Source organism: Hypanus sabinus, chromosome 14, assembly GCF_030144855.1.
Source record: "Hypanus sabinus isolate sHypSab1 chromosome 14, sHypSab1.hap1, whole genome shotgun sequence".
Taxonomy (NCBI): Eukaryota; Metazoa; Chordata; class Chondrichthyes; order Myliobatiformes; family Dasyatidae; genus Hypanus; species Hypanus sabinus.
In genome coordinates, this window is record NC_082719.1 from 9,850,221 (window position 1) to 9,869,880 (window position 19,660).

The 19,660-nt window shown below is 43.6% G+C and overlaps 1 long non-coding RNA gene across 1 annotated transcript; it reads right to left on the reverse strand.

Moving 5' to 3' along the window:
• Nucleotides 1–384: 384 nt before the first annotated feature.
• Nucleotides 385–17,190, reverse strand: LOC132404368 (uncharacterized). Its single transcript, XR_009515510.1, has 3 exons — nt 17,076–17,190; nt 15,641–15,715; nt 385–492 (listed from the first exon to the last, which is right to left on the reverse strand). It is a non-coding gene; the product is annotated as an uncharacterized LOC132404368 (long non-coding RNA).
• Nucleotides 17,191–19,660: the final 2,470 nt, after the last annotated feature.

The following is a 19,660-nucleotide window of genomic DNA, read 5'->3' on the forward strand; positions in this document are numbered from 1 at the left end:
CACTCCAATAACTCTGGACAACAATTTTTTTTAAATGTGTTACTTCCTCAGAAATATATTTGTTTATGATAGACTGCTTGAACCTGAACTTGGATATAATTTCAGAATTTGGAGAAACTAGAAATTAACTTTTATTGCATACAATGCATTTAATTGCATAATGGTGCTGACACTTTGCAATAGTTCAACTAAACTAAAATATTTTTGATGATTTTCATTCATATTCATTGTCTAAGACTTTTCACTTAAGTGTTCAACAATAATCAGCCGGCATTAATGGATTCCAGTTGTCCTGATACTGTTTCTCCATGACTGCAAAGTCCTAGTGAAACCTTTCAACATGCTTGTCACTGACAGCGCCAAGATTTGCAGGGAAGAATTCTAAATGGGAATGCAGAAGAAGAATCTTTAGTGACCTTTTGCACTTCATGGTTTTGAATGCTTGAACCACGTTGTCAATCAGCTGCATGTTGTTTGGTGCTCTGTCTGTAGCTGTCAAGAAAATTTTCAATAACATCTTTGAATGCCTTCCATGTGATTTTCTCCAGTCCCACTAGAATTTTTTCAATTTGCTTGTTTTTGATGACCTACAAATATGCCTTCCTTATCTTGGCATCAGTTATTCTGACTTGAATAATCAATAGACAATTTTTTAAAAATGGCGCGTGATAAGGAAATTTCATGGTGATTTTCATGAGCAGCAGCCCAAAATCTATAAGATACACCCAAAAGTATTCAAGAAGCAAAATCTTTGTTGGATCTACTGTTGGATCTACCAGGGATAATGATCAGAAAGAGAGGGGTTGTGGGATGTGGGGGGGGGGTAGTTAAGGAACAGATTGGAAGTGTGGATTACGTGAAATTGGAAAACTTAACATTCATGCCATAAGATTAGACTACCCAGCATAGCATACTATGGTAAGATGCTCCTCCAGTTAGCATTATGCCTCACCTGGCAATGAAGATGAACAGATTGGTGTGGGAATGGGAAGGGTAATTGAAAAGGTATGCTCAGAATGGCGATTGTGGACAGAGCATAGTCCTTTGCAAATCAGTCACCTAGTCTTTGCAATGGAGCAGAAATGGGAGGGCCTCTTGTTCTCAGACCTAGAGCACTTCTGATAGAATTACTGAAGGTGTGCTGCTATTGGTAACTAGGTACAGTACACTGTTTCTTGAGGGCCCTCTTATGGCAACAAATAATTCACCAAGATTAAGATGTGGTTATTTTACAATAACTGTTAAAATCATTATGATTGGCCTTCTCCTGCTTGTTTCTCATATCCTTATTATCCCATCCGTTGTATGAAGAATTAGCAACCGAAAATGTTTCTCTGTGCAATACCATGAACACAGTTTACAAAGAACTGACATTGACAGTGCCATAAGTAAGAGTGATGGTACAGTTGTCCATCCAGGCCACTTAGTGTGCATCACTAAAGATCAATCTTCATGAGACCACCATAGAAACTAGTGGTCTATGGTCTATTTTATTATTTTAAAATAATCACAGTCTCTGTGTGTTGATTCTGTGGCACAATGTCACTAAGGAAAGATATGTCAGTTTAACATCTGACCCAACCAACAAAAAGATAGACAGTTTCCACTCAAATATTTTAGCAACACATACTTCAGTATTTTCACCCATTGCTTCAATAATTTGGCTAGTTTTGAAGAAAATGTTTATTTTCATTGTATTACCTTGGTTCTTGCACCAGTAAACTGAATATTATTTCTTTTATGCCTTATATTGGTATCATATAACTCACTGAGAACATGACAGGGAAAGGTCAATGTATTGTTACCATCATTTTGAACTAAGCACCATACAATCATGATGCAATGATTAACCCTATGACCCTTAAGATGTTAACTGCACATCAACCTTAAATTTACATTACTTTTGCACTCAGTGTCACAGTATGAACTGAAGTTGAGAGAAAAAGCATAAATCATTGTGAAAAGCAGTGACAGAAGACTGGGATTTTTTAGAAATCAGAAAACAGCCAAAGATATTCCTGGATTCAAGATGATGTCGAGCAGCAATGTTGAGGTCAAAGCTCAGTTGTTTTTTAGGCTCAGAAGATGAGATCCCATGAGATCCAGGGTGAGCTAGTCAAATGGATACCAGATTGGCTGGGTGGAAGCAGAGTGGAGTAGCGGAAGGTTGATTTTCAAAATAGAGGCCTGTGACCAGTGTATGCCAAAGGTGATTGATGCTGGACTCTTGTCGTTTGTCATAATTTTTCAATGATCTGGGTGAGAATGTAGATGGGAGTTTTAATAAGCTTTCAGGCAACATCAAAATGGCTAGGGTGGTGGACAGTGAAGACAGCTGTCTAACTTGGCAGCAGTATCTAGGTCAACAGGGAAAGGGGGTAAAGAAATGGCAGATGGAATTTATCTCAGACAAGTGCTTATTAAAATGTTAAAACAGGACAGGATTTATGCAGTAAACTACAATGTTGTAGACCTAAGGGTACGAGCGTATAGTTTGCTAAATATATTGACGCAGATAGATGAGGAAGTGAAGAGAGCTTATTGTATATTTGCCTACATTGGCTACATGAATTGAAATGGACAGTGGTGAAACAACACTTGAACTGCAACAACTGTTGGATATTGGTATCGTAAAATGCTACAAGTCTGTTTCCCTTGTTTATTGGCGGTGGGGGGGGGGGATGGGGGACTGTGTGGCCTCGGTTGTAGCAAGGCCTAGACCTCAAGCCAGGGACTTGCCTGTTGCAGCAGTCCAGGAGAGGAGATGCCAGAGTTCGATCAGTAGGGCAAGCTGGATGACGTACATGTGTGCATATGTTCAGTTATGGACTGATGAGAACTGCTTGTTCTTGCTGATAATGCCATCAATTTACAGTATATGTCAACCAGGCTATATGTATGTAGTTTGTGCTCTGTATGACTATTGGGAATAGGTTTGGAGTATTTTTCCCTGAAGACTGGCTCAGTTTATCTCTCTCCACCAGCACAATATTACCTGCTAGACGTTTCTTACAGATCTGCATTCCTTTGTTTTCTTGCTCTCTATTATTGCTCCCTTATTTACCTATCAATAATTTCATCAATCTTTTATCCCCATGGTAACCCTGGCCTCATCTAAACACTTGCGCACACCCACTGTCATATGGGGGTGTTGTATCAGTACGCAGACACTGTAGTGCTAGGAACAGGGCAGGACAAGGGACTGGGAACAAGGAGCCTGGGGTGGACTCCGAGCCCGAGACTGGACAAGGACCCAGAACCTGGGTCTTGCCTCGGGCTCGGACCCCCAAACCCAGGCGAGGACGTGATGAGGCTTGGCTAGAGAGTTGGGGTCTTGAGGCTTGGCTAGAGACTCGGGGTCTTGGCTTGAGGCTTGAGGCTGGGGTCGAGGCTTGGCTTGAGGCTAGAGGCTGGGGTCGAGGCTTGGCTTGAGGCTAGAGGCTGGGGTCGAGGCTTGGCTAGAGACTCGGGGTCTTGGCTTGAGGCTTGAGGCTGGGGTCGAGGCTTGGCTTGAGGCTAGAGGCTGGGGTCGAGGCTTGGCTTGAGGCTAGAGGCTGGGGTCGAGGCTTGGCTTGAGGCGAGGTTGGGATTGAGGCTTGGCTTGAGGCTAGTGGTTGGGGTTGAGGTGTGGCTTGAGCTTGGAGGCAGACTAGGAACTGTACATAAACATAGAGCCGGGACTTCTCCTTCGACAAGCTGGGACTCAACTTTCACTCCACACCAAGGTGGGGCAGGACCATCCGTCAGGTAACGGCAGAACAGCCTGACTTACCCAACAGAGGCAAAGACAAGACAAGACAAGATGGATTCCCCCCGCAGGGCAACAGCAGAATGGCCTGACTTACCCCACAGAGGCGAGGACAAGACAAGACAGATTTCCCCTGCAGGGCAACGTCAGAACGGCCTGACTTACCCTACGGGGCTAGGACAGGAAGAGACAAACACCGAAGAATGACAGACAGTTCCATCTCTGCATCGGGGCTGCTCCGAGTAGCCGTTACGGCCAGCAACCTCGGCTGGCTACGGAAACAACCGGATCCCTACCTAGCTCAGAGTGGCTGACGACAACCCAACTGGCCTGGGAAACGACCGAATCCATACTGCAACGACAGCACCGACTCGGACAGTAAGGCTCCAAGAAGCCATGGTTCCCCATCGCAGCCTATAGATTGCAAGTGGCCGTACCAGCCTTCCACCAGTCATTTGCTCCATGAGAATCTTACCAGGGAAGCTTGAAAAGACAACCCCCTAACCACACTCAATCCCAGGGCCACTTGTATTCCCAGCCCCAAGATGAGTGTCAGGTGTTTATGGTTTAGTCCAACCAAAACAAGGGACAGCCGGAGGACCTGGAGTACGGAGCCCGCGGGCCGCGAACCGGAACACGGACCCCGGACCTGATGCAGATTGGGGGACCACTTTGTCAAATACCTACGCTCCATCCGTCACAATAGACAGGACCTCCCAGTTGCCACCCACTTCAACTCTGCCTCTCATTCCCATCTAGATATGTCCATACATGGCCTCCTCTACTGCCATGATGAGACCAATCTCAGGTTGGAGGAACAACACCTCATCTACCGTCTGGGTAGCCTCCAGCCTGGTGGTATGAACATAGAATTCTCCAATTTCCGGTAATTCCCTCCCCCTCCCCCTTCCCCTATCCCAGGTCCCTCTCTGCCTCTCTCCCCTTTCTGCATCTTTATCTCTACAGTTCTTTCATGCTGATCCCCTCCCCCTCCCCCCTTTATCCTTACTCTGATTGGTTTTCCACCTGTCGCCTCTAGGTCCTACCCCCTCCCCTATCTCTATTACTGGGCTTCGGTGCTCTCTTCCCCCCCATTCCTGATGAAGGGTCTCGGCTCGAAACGTTGGCTGCTCTTTTCTCACAGATGCTGCCTGACCTGCTGAGTTCTTCCAGGGTTGTGTACGTAATTCTCATGTTCCAAGGGGCTCAAGCCAGAGTTTCATAGAGCTGCAACATTAGCTCATGGCTTGAACTCAATCCTCTAACAAATGAATTCCAACACACCATACAACTTCTTACCAATGCTTTCAACCTGTGTGGCAACTTTGAGGAATCTTTGGACATGGTCCTCACAAATGTCAAATTCCATCTCACTGTTGAATTCTGAAGGAAACTATTCATTAATAACTTCCTTGACCTCCTTGATCAGTCAGTCCTACCCTCTCTCTATTCGTTCTCCTGTTCTTCACACATGAGTAGAGCACCTTGGGGTTGTTCTTAATCCTACTCACCAAGACCTTTTCATGCCCACCTCTAGCTTTCCCAGGTCCATTCCTAAGCTCCTTCCTGGCTAGCTTAAAACTCTCTAGAGCCTTGTATGTTCCTCACTTCCTAACTCTTCAGTAAACTTCTTTCTTTCTCTTGACCAGATAATCCAAATTTCTTGTCAACCATGGTTCCTTCACCCGACTATCCTTTCCCAGTCTCAGTGGGACAAACATCCAGAACCCCATGCAAGTACTCCCTAAACAGCCTTCACATTTCTATTCTTCATTTGCCTGTGTATATTTGTTCCCAAATAATACTCTCAAATTCCTACCTAATAACATTATATTTGCCCCTCAAATTTTTGGTGACGGCTCCACCTTTGTCCCTTTTCCTCTTCTTTCCTTTTCTCTCTCCTTAAGATTCACATAGCCTCCACCCACATATTCCTTCCACTGATTGCACTCCCACCTCACTCCTTTATTCCATGATCCACCTTCCTCTCCAATCAGATTCCACCCATCACCTCCCAAATTCTGACATCATCCCCAGCTTCCCACTTCCCTCATCTGTCTATCAGCTCCAGCAACTACGATTACCTATTTCTGGCTCCACACTTTCCTTCCATCTTTTTATATTGGCGATCTCTCCTCTTTCTTTCAGAACAGATGAAGGATTTCAACCTGAAACATCATCAGTCCATTAACTTCCATAGACGCTGCCTGAACACCTGATTTTCTCCAGTACTGTGCCTTGCAATTGATTGAGAGGTTTGGGACTTATACAGACGTATGTCCATCTTGTCCAACAATGACAGGAAACATGTGTGGGAGAGTTTTTAACATGGAGAAACAGTTGCACTGGGGGAATTCACACTCTCAACCTCGGATGTCCAGGTCCAGTGCTACAAGCAAGCATCACAAACAACAATCTCCCTTGGTTGCAGTGGATGACTATGATATCTCTTGTGTCTTCGTTCTCCATGGAGCATTGCAATACCACCTTCCTGACTGTTGGATTTCACTGTAGGTCTCATCCGACCAGCCCAGCAGAGGTGACTTTGCCTGCTAGGACAGGCATATCCCTGGACTTATACTAATTGGAATGTAAAAGTCTAAGTGGGGATCTTGCTGAGGGGAACTGAAGAGTGGCAATTGAGAAAGTTTGATTAACTAGAACTAAAGGACAGAATAAGAAGTCAGCTGGATATGAAAATGAATTTCCTCTCTCAGAAGGTTGTGAAGTTTTGGAATTTCCTCCCTCAGAGGCCGATTAAGATTGAGTCATTGAATAATTTCCTTAGTTCTGAGTTAAAGGATGAAGCAGGTGAGGGGTGAGAATTTTATAGAATGCTGGAGCCATTTTATGGGACTGATTGATCTACTCCTTCTTCTGTTTCTTTTATACTCGTGTTCATAGTTTGTTTTTGACAAATAACAGCTGTCAATCTTTCTAAATACACTGGTTGGCTAGGGTTTCCTGTGGAGACTTCTCTCCTTCCTACCATTACGTACCTCACTCTTGTGGTACATTGCCCTTATTTCGTCTCCTCTAACTCTTGTACAGCAAGGTGTTATGAGACGCACCCAACCACGCCAGCTTCTAGGTTTTAGAAGCTCTAACTCTCTGGAGTATGGATAGCTGGCATGGTCCTGATAAGGGTTCAACTACCATCCCGCTAGTTGGCAATCATGTTTTGGGTGCTAATAATTGAGGATTTAATGAGTACCTGAACAGAACCTCAGTGCTGAATCATTAGCCCTACTGGAGGTATCGTCTAGCATCTTGCTTGTGCTCAGTTCCCATTCCAGCTTTATACCATGTCTCGATCCTTGCCTCAGATATTCTGAACCATCCTCATCAAGGTCTCTTTTCACACAAAGGGATTTCTCCTGACGTTGACTACAAGCTATATAATGAACACTTATTTACATTAGGCAACACAATGAGAAATTATCCAGGAAAACAAACTTGAAAGTGCCTCAGAATATCTTTCTGTGTCTCAAAAATCTTCTTCAAAGGCAGAATTTTTAAATGATTATTATCAGCAACACTAGAAGCTGAAAGAGCCTTTAAGTGGTCTGACATTTCTCATTTTTCTTATATTTTCTTACCACAAAGGAAGTAATTCAGCCCATAAATTCTATGCAAGCTCCCAGCTCAGTCGCATCAATCCCGCTCTGATTCTTCTGCCACCCACCCATGGGAGGTGAATATTACAGCAGTTCGATAAACTTCCAACCAGCCTGATTTGGAAAATGGGAGGAATCCATAGCCCCCAGGAGAAATCCAGGTGGTCATACGGAGAACATGAGGATCAGAGATCAGGTTTGAATCTGTTTCACTGGAGCTGGAACACAACAGTGCATGCTGTGTATCCTGCTCCCTTTCTTCTCCCATTGTTGACTATTGGTGTTCTTAACTCAGGAGCTACCCAACAGTATGCAGCTTCTTCACTGATGTCTGCACAAAATTATATTACATTCAGCTGTATATTCATCTTTCGAATGACCATTCATTAAGCATTTCATCTCTTTTTATTAAAATAATGGTTTGGGCTAAACCAGGGACTATTACATAAGAATGCTTTGGGCTTTTTAAGTTGTTTAGTCTACATTGCTTTATAAAAATAAGTACTGTGGAATGTTGAGAATATTTTAGCTGTTAATCACAACAGTAATGCTACAAACCAGGTGAACTTCATTTATTTGGCAAAGGACAATTATTGACAATTATTATTAAATTAGATCATGTAACATTGTTTCCCTTTTCAGCACTCAGTAATACGTTTAATTTTATCCAGAGGAAATTGTGTTAAAGATCATTTCCATGTGAAAAGGTAACAATCACAAAACTGTGCACCTGCTGTTGTGATCCATTTTAATTTACCCAGCACCAACCACATACCTAATTATGTTTAACACAGCACAATGCATATATCAATCCCTATTAAAATAAATTAGAGTTCAAAGCTTCGGAGAATAACTATTGACAAAGAGCATAGTACATTGTGTCACTATTTAAATGAGTCATCCTGCTGTCATTGGACTTCCTTCAATACAGACTGCTGCAGCATCTCACTCCAAGGGTCAGAAAACTCAGGTATCGCAGAGCTATGTGACATTCACCTTTCAACAATCATCTCAGGTTTGGACTCCTCACATCATGGAGGGCAAGGCCATTGGACCTCTTAGCGTCTGACATCAGGGCCATTTCAGACATGTGCTGGCACTGATTTCTTCCATGTATTCCAGTTTCTTGTTTAGCACAGTGACAGAAGGGTCACCCCAGTACTTTATTCACGTAGGAACAATTGATATTCATGATGAGTGGGTGGCCTCACATAGCAAACACATTTATTTCTTTTTCAAATTTAATTAGTTTCTCTCTGTTTCCTGAACATTTCTCTGCTCAAGATTAAGAACAGCTTCTTTCTTAGATTAGGAATAAACCAATCTTAAAAGCAGTGTTATATCCCATTCCTGAAAGGCCAAGAGGCAGATGAATCATTCCATTATTATCATCATCAATATCGCAAGTTATGGGCACTCATGGCTTTCCATCTGTCTTGAATCTGTGCCTACAGGGAAGACCCCCCTCACACAGCTGTTCATATTCTTTTCTCTGTCCATTTCTAAGATTGTTCTTGGCAAATATCTCTACAGAAGTGGTTTACATTGCCTTCTTCTGGGCAAGATGGGTGACCATAGCCATTATTAATACTCTTTAGAGGTTGTCTAACTGACATCAGTGGTGGCATAACCTGCACTTGTGATATGCACCAGGCCATATGACCATCCACCACCTGCTCCTATGGCTTCACATGACAATGATCGGGGGTGGGGGGCTAAGCAGGTGCTACAACTTGCCCAAGGGTGACCTGCAGGCTAGCAGAGGGAAGGAACACATTACATCTCCTTTGGTAGAGGCATATCTCCACCACACCACCCTCATACAGTTATGCAGCACAGAAATGGCCCTTCAGCCCAACTCATCCACACCAAGCTAGTCCCATTTGCCCATGTGTGGCACATCTCTCTGAACCTTTCCTGAGCAGTTGCATAAAATTCTTGAGGCAGGATAAACAGCCAAAGGTACAAGTTTGTACAAGTGCCACTGGTAGAACAAGGCATGATGTCCTATAGAAAGAGTATAGGAAATTAGATATGAAATAAAAATGCAGGACTCTTAGGATAGTGACCTCCAGATTACTCCCAGTGCCACATGCTACTGAGTTCAAGAAGAGAAAGAGAATGCATGGCTGAAGAACTGTAATGGGGAGGGATTCAGATTCTTGGATCATCAGGAACTCTTCTGGGATAGTGGCAACCTGTATAAGAAGGACATGTTGCTCATGAACCGCAGAGGGACCAATATCCTAGAGGGGTAATTTGTTTTTCCCACCGAGGAAGGTTTAACTGGATTGGCAGAGAGCTGGAACGCAAGAGAGTGAAGTCAGTGAGAAGTAAGAGTGTAAGCTTAGCAATCAGACTGGCCTTGTTTGTAGTAAAAGAACAGATAAGGTGATGGCTTTACATTGCATCTGTTTCAATGCTCATAGTTTAGCTTTACCGGTAAGACCATATGACCTAGCAGCAGATTTAGACCATTTGACCCATCAAATCTGCTCCACCATTCAATCATGACTGATTCTTTTCTCCTCTCCTCAGCCCCGTTCCTCGGCCTTCTCCCCGTAACCTTTGATGACGTGTCCAATCAAGAACCTATCAATCTCCACTTTAAATACACCCAATGACCTGGCCTCCACGGCTTTGTTTCCTGTGGTAACAAATTCCACAAATTCACCACCTTCTTGCTAAATAAATTTCTCCACATCTGTTTTAAATGGACACCTCTCTATCCTGAGGCTGTGCCCTCTTGTCCTAGACTCCCACCATGGGAAACATCCTTTCCACATCTACTCTGTCAAGGCATTTCTATATTTGTAAGGTTTCAATGGGAGCCCCCCTCATCCTTCTGAATTCCAGTGAGTACAGACCTAGAGCCATCAAACGTTCCTCATATAACTCTTTCATTCCCAGACTCATCCGTGTGAACCTCCTCTAAACCTTCTACAATGTCTGCACATTTGTTCTAAAATGAAGAGCCCACAACTTTTCACAATATTCAAAGTGAGGCTTCACCAATGTTTTATAAAGCCTCAGCCTCACATCTCTGTTCTTGTATTCTAGACCTCTTGAAATGAATGCTAACAATGCGTTTGCCTTCCTCATCACTGATTCTATCTGCAAGTTAACCTTTAGGGTGTTCTGCACAAGGCCTCCCAAATCCCATTGCATCTCAGATTTTTGGATTTTCTCCCCATTTAGAAAATAGTCTGCACATTTATTTCTACTACCAAAGTGCATAACAATGCTTTTTCCAACACTGTATTCCATTTGGCACTTTCTTGCCCATTCTCCTAATCTGTCTAAGTCCTTCTGCATCCTAACTGTTTCCTCAAGACTTTATACTTCTCCACCAATATTTGCATCATCTGCAAACTTGGCAACAAAGTCATCTATTCCATCATCTAAATCATTGATATAGAGCCTAAAAGGAAGTGGCCCCAACACCGACCCCCACAGAACATAATTAGTCAATGGCAGCCAACCAGAAAAGGATCCTTTTACTCCCACTCACTGCTTCCTATCACTCAGTTATTGCACTAACCATGCCAGTAACTTTCCTGTAATTCTATGGGCTCTTAACCTGGTAAGCAGCCTCATGTGTGACAGCTTGTCAAAGGCCTTCTGAAAGTACAAATATAAAACATTCACTACATCCCCTTTATCTAAGCTACTTGTAATCTCCTCAAAGAATTCCAACAGGTTTGTCAGGCAAGATTTTTCCTTAAGGAAACCATGCTGACTTTGGTCTATCTTGTCCTGTGTCACCAAATAATCCATAACCTCATCCTTAACAATTGACTCCAACATCTTCCCAACCACTGAAGTCAGGCTAATTGGTCTATAATTTCCTTTCTGTTGCCTTCCTCCTTTCTCAAAGAGTAACATTTGCAATTTTCCGGTCCTCTGGCACCATACCAGAGTCCAATGATTTTTGAAAGATCATTATTAATACCTCCACAATCTCTACCGCAACCTCTTTTAGAAGCCTAGGGTTGAGTTCATCTGGTCTAGATCATTTATGTATCCTTAGGTCTTTCAGCTTTTTGAGCACCTTCTCCCTTGTAATAGTAACTGCACCCACTTCTCTTCTCTCATACCCATCAGCATCTGGTACACTGCTAGTGTCTTCCATTGATGCAAAATACTCATTTAATTCATCTGCCATTTCCTTATCGCCTTTTAAAATTTTCTGGCCTCAATTTCTAGCGGTCCTATATCCACTTCCATCTTTTTTTTTAACATACTTGAAAAAGTTTTTACTATCCACTTTGATATTATTTGATATCTTGCTGTTGTATTTCATCTTTTCCCTTGTTCTCTGTAGGTTTTTAAAAACTTACCAATCCTTTGTCTTCCCACCAGTTTTTGCTTTGTTGTATGCCCTCTTTTGCTTTTACATTAGCCTTAACTTTCCTTGTCAGCCATCGTTGTACTATTTTGCCATTTGAGTAGTTTTTCATCTTTGGAATACATATATCCTGCACCTTCCTAATTTTTCCCAAAAGTTCACATCATTGCTGCTCTGCTGTCGTTCCTGCCAGCAGCTCCTTCCAATTTACTTTGGCCAACTCCTCTCTCATACCACTGTAATTTCCTTTACTCCACTGAAAACAGTGACATCAGACTATTTTCTCCCAATCAAATTTCAAGTTGAACTCAATCATATTGTGATCTGAATCCTGAGAGTTCTTTTACCTTAAGCTCCCTTATCACCTCCAGTTCATTACATAACACTCAATCCAGTATAGCTGATCCCCTGGTAGGCTCATTGACAATCTACTCTAAAAACTCACTCTCTTGAGATCCATTACCAACCTAATTTTCCCAATCGACCTGCATATTAAAATCTCTTATGACTATCATAATATTGCCTTTTTGAAATGCCTTTTCTATTTCCCATTGTAATCAGTGGTCCACATCCCAACTGCTATTGGAAGGCTTGTATAAAACTACCATTAGAGTCCTTTTACCTTTGTAGTTTCTGAACTCAACCCACAAGAATTCAACATCTTCCAATCCTATGTCACAGCTTTCTTCTGATTTGATGCCATCCTTTACCAACAGAGCCACACTTAGCTTCCTCGGCAATACATCATGTAACCTTGGATATTCAGCTCCCAACTCCAACCATCTTCAGCCATGAATCAGTGATGGCCGCAACATCATGCCTGACAATCTGTAATAGTGCAACAAGTTCATCCACCTTATTTCTTGTACACCATGCATTCAGATACGACATTTTTGAGTACAGGCAGTCCCTGATGTGTGAACAACCTGTACTTATGAATGGCCTGCCATAAAACCTATTATATTAAAAATTCATCGGCACAAGGAAGGAGAACGTCGTCCGCCATTTTAAGTCTGATCACGTTGCCATTAACACTGTGTTGAGTGTGTAACTTTGTATTTGGCTTAAATTTTTCTTAGCAAGATTCACCCTGACCCCCTTTTCCAGTCAGCACCACCCCCACTTGTCCCATTTAACCTGTCTCAGTGTGGGTGGACTTTAGGACCTGGGGGAGCTCAGGACCCATCGCCCGCGGCTGCTGCTGAATCGGCAGTGTTTCTGTTCCGTTAATGGAAAACGATCACGATTGAAAATAAAGTGGAAATAATAAAGCGAACGGAAAGAGGTGAAATGCCATCGGTCATTGGAAAAGCTTCAGGCTTACAGTCGGTCAACAATCAGAACAATTTTAAAGGATAAAGTGAGAGTAATGGAGCATGTGAAAGGCCCTGCCCTGATGAAAGCTACAATTATTACTAAGCAACACAGTGATTATTGAAATACATATGTTGCTTAAGTGTTTTATATGCATAGAAGGTAAAATACATACTATATACTAAGACAAACATTTGACTAACTGACGCTAAATAATACCGGATGTACCTGCTCCGACTTACGTACTAATCCGACTTAAAGATGGACTCAGGAACAGAACTTATTTGTAACCCAGGGACTGCCTGTACTGTATTTGCTACCCTTTTGATTCTGCATCCCTAATACACTGATACTCACCCTGCTGGTTGCAATTTTGTTCTATCATCTACCTTTTCTTCCTGACAGTCTGACTGCATTTCTTACCATCTGTCCTATCCTGAGTCCCTTCACTCTGTTTCCCACCCCCCTACTAAATTGGCTTAAATCCTCCCCAAAAGCTCTAACAAACCTGCCTGTGAGAATATTGGGCCCCATCGGGTTCAGGTGCAACCCACCCCTTTTGTACAGGTCATACCTCCCCCTCAAGAGATCCCAATGATTGAAGAATGTGAAACCCTGCCCACTGCACTTCTCAGTCACACATTTAACTGCCGAATCATCCTGATTCCACTCTCACTAGCGCGTGACGCAGGTAGCAATCCTGAAATGACTACCCTGGAGGTCCTGCTTCTCAACTTTCTACTTTGCTCTCTAAAGTTTCTCTTCAGGACCAATTTGCTTTTCCTTCCTATGTCACTGGTAGCAATGTGCACCAAGACATCGGGCTGCTCTCTCTCCCTCTCCAAAATGCTGTGGATGCGATCTGAAACGTCCCTGACCCTGGCACCCCAGTGTCTCGTTCATGTCCACAGAATCTCTTGTTTGTTCCTCTAACTATTGAGTTCCTTATCACTACCGCTGCCCCCTTCTCCCTCATTCCCTTCTGCACTATGGACCCATACTCAGTGCTAGTAACCTGAAAGGTCATCCCCCTCAACAGTATCCCAAAAGGCATACTTATTATTCAGAGGAATGGCCACGGGGTGCTCTGCACTAACTGCCTATTCACAGTTCCATTTCTCCTGACAGTCACCCAGCTAGCTGCCTCCCGCAACTTTGGGTGACTCTGATTGATGAACCCGAACGCTTGCAAAGCTCTCCTATTAAGCAAGCATTACTGAACTGAGAGAAACCTTGTCGCTTTGCTCTGCTCCTGTCACTGCTGACTGGGCTAGTGGAATGAGCCTGAATGCCCGCATAGCTCCCCTTTTAAACAAGCGTTGCAGACCTGCGAGAAACCTTGTCGCTTTGCTCTGCTCCTGCCACTCCATAAGGTAGATGAACTGAGAGTGTGGATTACTTCTAGGCTCTGCCATATTGTGACAAAACATGGCTAAGAGAGAGCAGGACTGGCAGCTCGATATTCCAGGATATCGATTCTTTTAAGCATGATAGCAGTGGAGCAGTGGAGCCTTTTTTGATAAGAACATAGAAATCTACAGCACATTACAGGCCCTTTGGCCCACAATGTTATACTGACCATGTAACCTACTCTAGAAGCTGCCTAGAGTTACTCTGCGAGATAGCCGTCTATTTTCCTAAGCTCAGTGTTTCTTTCACCTCAGATGGTTGAAGAAGTTTGGTATGGCCCACCAAGTTCTAAGAAATTTCTATAGGAGCACAGTTGAGAGCATCCTGACTGGCTGCATCACTGCCTGGTATGGGAACTGTACCTCTCTTAATCTCTGGACTCTGAAGAGAGTGGTGTGGACAACCCAGTGCATCTGTAGATATGAACTTCCTACTATTCAGCACATTTACAGAGACAGGTGTGTAAAAAGTGTCCAATGGATCTTTGGGGACCCGAATCACCCCAACCACAAATTGTTCCAGCTGCTACCATCTGGGAAACGGTACCACAGCATAATAGCCAGGACCAACAGGTTCCAGGACAGCTTCTTCTACCAGGCCAACAAACTGATTAATTCATGCTGAAGCAGCTGTATTTCTATGCTTATATTGACTACCCTGTTGTACATAATACATAAAATTTATTATAAATCATTATGATTGCACATTGCACATTTAGACAGAGACATAACGTAAAGATTTTTACTCCTCATGAGTCTCTTAAGAGTCTCTTAAAATACCCTATTGCATCCACCTCCACCGTGGTCGTGGGCAGCCCATTCCACACACTCATCACTCTCTGCGTAAAAAGCTTACCCTTCACACCTCCTCTGTACCTTCTTCCAAACAACTGAAAACTGTGCCTCTCGTGCTAGCCAGTTCAGCCCTGTGAAAAAGCCTCTGACTATCCACATGATCAATGCCTCTCACCATCTTATACACCTCTATCAGGTCACTTCTCATCCTCTGTCGCTCCAAGGAGAAAAGGCCAAGTTCATTAAACCTATTCTCATAAGACACACTCTCTAATCCAGGCAACATCCTTGTAAATCTCCTCTGCACTCTCTCCATAGTATTCACATCATTCCTGTAGTGAGGTGACCAGAACTGAACAGGGTACTGCATGTGGGGTCTGACCAGGGTCTTACATAGCTGTAACATTACCTCATAGATCTTGAACTCAGTCCCACAGTTGATGAATACCAACACACCATAAAACTTCTTAACAACACTGTCAACCTGCAAAAACATAAGAAAGAACATAATAGCATTGTTTAGAAAGGATATTCTTGAGGGATCATCAAACAAGGCAATTTGGGTAGAATGTAGAAATAAGAAGGAGGTGGTCACTTTGGTAGGGCTATATCATAGCTCCCTCACCCCCACACAGTCAAAGGGAATTTGAGGAGAAGAGGTGTTGAGAAAAGTAGGACAGTGTAAGTAGGTGATGTCAATTTTCCCAGAATCAACTGGGCCACCCAGAATGCAAAGAGTCTGTGTCACCAGGTTCAGATATGACCCAAGTGCGGAGTGAGAGACACTGAAGCCCGTCGACAGTTCACAGACTTTAATACGAAGTGTGTGGTGAACTACATATACCTGTCTGGACACGCCCCCCCCCCCCCGCTGACTGCTCCTGTGGCTCCTCCCACAGACCCCGATATAAAGGTGATTGGAGCCTGAGCCCTGCCCCCAGTCTCCAGGATGTAGTATGGTGGTCAATTGCTGCTTGTTCTTTCTTCCAGCCAATAAAAGCCTATATCTCGCCTCATGTCTCCAAGAGTTATTGATGGTGCACCAAAGTGTTAAAGGGAAAATAAACAATAAATGCTAGGCCAAACAGGGTCATTAACTGAAACTCTCAAAAGGAAAACGAAGCCTACACTGCAGCTGAAAAGAAAATCTAAACATTAAACGAATACCGCTAGTCTTCAGACTTGAAAGTCCAGTATCTCAGGAAAGGCCGAAAGCAAACAGGCAGCAAAGTATTGCTGTGCTCTGTCCAAGTCTCGACAAGCATTACGACAACAAGTATGGAGTTAACAAGTATGGAATTAAATAATAATTAGCTGACACTTGCAAATTCACAAGCGTAATTGCTGCATCTACTGCGCTACCGAATCTGTGTTTGTGACAGGGCCCCCCTCTCTTGATGCAGCCCCTGAGGCATCACAGACCTGCGCCCGCTGGATGTCCTGGATCAGCGACTTGACAAGACATCCTTCACCGGGATCTGTGTACATTCTTTTGGACCATACCTTTCCCAGTCCACAAGGTACTGGACCTTACCATGTACCCGGCGAGATGCCAGGAGATGCCGCACAGTATAGACAAGGGAACCATCTACTAGGCAGGGAGGAGGGGGAGGTGCGGTGACTGGGGCCAGGGGAAAGGTAGTAACCGGCTTGAGCTGGGAAACATGGAGTACTGGGTGGATCTTTAGTGATGCTGGTAGACACAATCTTTAAGACACCTTGTTGACAGCCTTTTCCATTATAAATGGTCCCACGCAGCGTGGTGCCAATTTCCCATACTTACCTTTCAGGGGAAGATTCCTTGATGCCAACCAGACCTCCTCTCCTGGCTTAAATGGCCTTACCTGTTGACGGAGACAGTCAGCCTGCCGGGAACGCTGTCTCTGGGCGAAGCCCTGGCTCGTCTCCAGGTGCGCTTGTAGCTGGATCAGCTGTTCAGTAGCAGGAACTCCTACGTCGATCTCCGGATCAGGGAAGAGTGGGAGCTGGAATTCCTTCTGGCATTCAAAGGGAGACATACCAGTGGAGGACGACTGGAGATTATTGAGGGCAATCTCTGCCCAATCCAATTGGGAGCTCCAGGACGTGGGGTTGGAAGAGGCAAGACAGCAAGGGTTGTCTCCAACTCCAGGCTCACTCTCTCAGTCTGGCCATTAGATTGGGGGTGGGATCCAGGTGGGAGGCTGGCTGTGGCTCCTACAGGAGACCAGAAAGTCTTCCAAAAGCGGGAAGTGAACTGTGGTCCACGATCAGCCACTACGTCTTGAAGAAAGTCATGGAGTCTGAATACATGTTAAGCAATGCCTGTGGCAGTCTCATGAGCCAATGGGAGCTTGGGGGGGGGGCAGGCAATGAGGTGGACAGCCTTTGAAAATTAATCCACAATGACCAAAATGGTGGTGTTTCCATTAGATGGGGGCAGACCAGTGATGAAGTCTACTGAGAGGTGGGACCAGGGGCGGTGGGGCACAGGCAGTGGACATAACAGACCTGCAGGATGCTAGCATGATGTCTTGTTCCAAGCGTAGGTGGGACAGGTGGATACAAAGTTGTAGATGGCCACCAAAATTGTCTCCTTATAAACTCCTGAGCGTTGAATTCCCAGATGTCCAGCCAGGCAGGAGGAGTGACCCCATTCTAACACTCAGGAACTGCAGAAGGGTCAAACAGCTGGTTCGGAGGTCCCCCATCCGGCCCTGGATGTGATTGTTGGGCGCCCCTCACCTCTGCCTCTATTCCCCAGATCACCGGAGCAGCGATGCATGAGTCAGGAAGAATGGGCTCTGGATCGGCATTGTCCTCAGATCCGTCGAACTGCCGGGAGAGAGCGTCGGCCTTTGTATTCAGCTAGAAGCTCCTGGTTTCCAACATCCTAATTCCTCTTGGCCGGAGTCAAGCGATGGGACACAAAGGCACAAGGGTGGGGGACATCACATGATGATGTAGGATGTGGAAATCCAGCTCTTCTGTAAAAAAACCAGTAAAATAACGTTTAAGTGAAGCAAAGTTAGTAAATACTTCTTAAAAAAAACTTATAAACTATTCAGGATTGTCTTAAGATATGCCTCCTAAACAGAAGAAGAAGAAAACTACTACTTTGAAGACAACACAAGTTGGAAAAGAATCAAGGCCGGTCGCCATGAAAGAGCCTCGGGCTCAAGTGCATCTTACCTTTGGCAATACAGAACAGGAAACTGCGGCAACATCAACCGTTTCCAAAAAAAAGAGCAACAGGAATTGTGCATGCGTGAAGGAAAGGGCATGCGCAAACACGAGCAACCCAAACTATAAATCTCAGCTACGATCTGAACTGAAAGTGAAAGTGAAGATGAGGTGGAATCAGATTCTTTGGATAAATCAGATGAAGATGAAGAGACAAACAAAGAAGAGCAACAGGAAGAGGTTGGAGGTGATGGAGACATAAGAAAAACTTTGGTCCAAATAATGCATGAATTAAAAGCATTAAAAGTAATAAAAAGATATTAAAAATATGAAGATTATATAAAATGATGAAAAGACAGGTCAAAATGGACAAGAGAATTAAAAACTTGGAAGAAACAGTGGGTGACACCATTGATAGAATGAATAAAATGGAAGATAATATTTCTGCTTGGACATGAGAAAGAAAACAGTTGTTGGAAAAAGTGGATGTGCTTGAAAATTTTAGCAAACGAAACAATATTAAGATTGCTGGACTTAAAGAAGGTATAGAGGGAGAGAATCCAATAATTTTTTTTCAAAAATGGATCCTGGAAATTTTGGAAATGGAAGAGGGAACCCAGTTAATTGAAATTAAAAGGGCTCACAGAGCCTTAAGACCAAGACCTCAAGTTGATCAAAACCCACGATCAATCTTGATAAAATGCTTAAGATATCAAGATAATGAAAAGATCCTGAAGGCGGCTCCCAATATGCCAGAAAGAGAAACGGGCCATTGATGATAGAAGGGAAAACAGTTCTTTTTTTATCCCAATATAAGTTATGACCTTTTGAAGAGAAAGAAGGAATTTAACCCAGCGAAAAAAGTCTTATGGGAAAAGGGCTATAAATTTATATTGTGCCACCCGGCAACCCTGATAATTTTTTTGAATGACAGAAAAAGAAGATTTTTTACTGATTATCGGGATGCGGAAGAATTCGCACAAGAACTCCCAAATATTCGCTAATTACAGTCAAAGATTTAAAAGTGAAGCAGATTAAAGATGAAGATAGGGACAATGAATGGAACTGATGGATGTTCAAAGACAGAAGAATATTTAAATATATTCTTAATTATATGATACTGGGGAGAAAGGTTAAAATTTGAGAAATATTAATCGAGAGTAGTGATATTTTTTTTCTTCTCTTATATATACTTTTTTATGTTACGGGGGAGCTGGGGGGATCAATTGCTATGGGATTCACGTGTGTAATCATGGCGATTGCCATG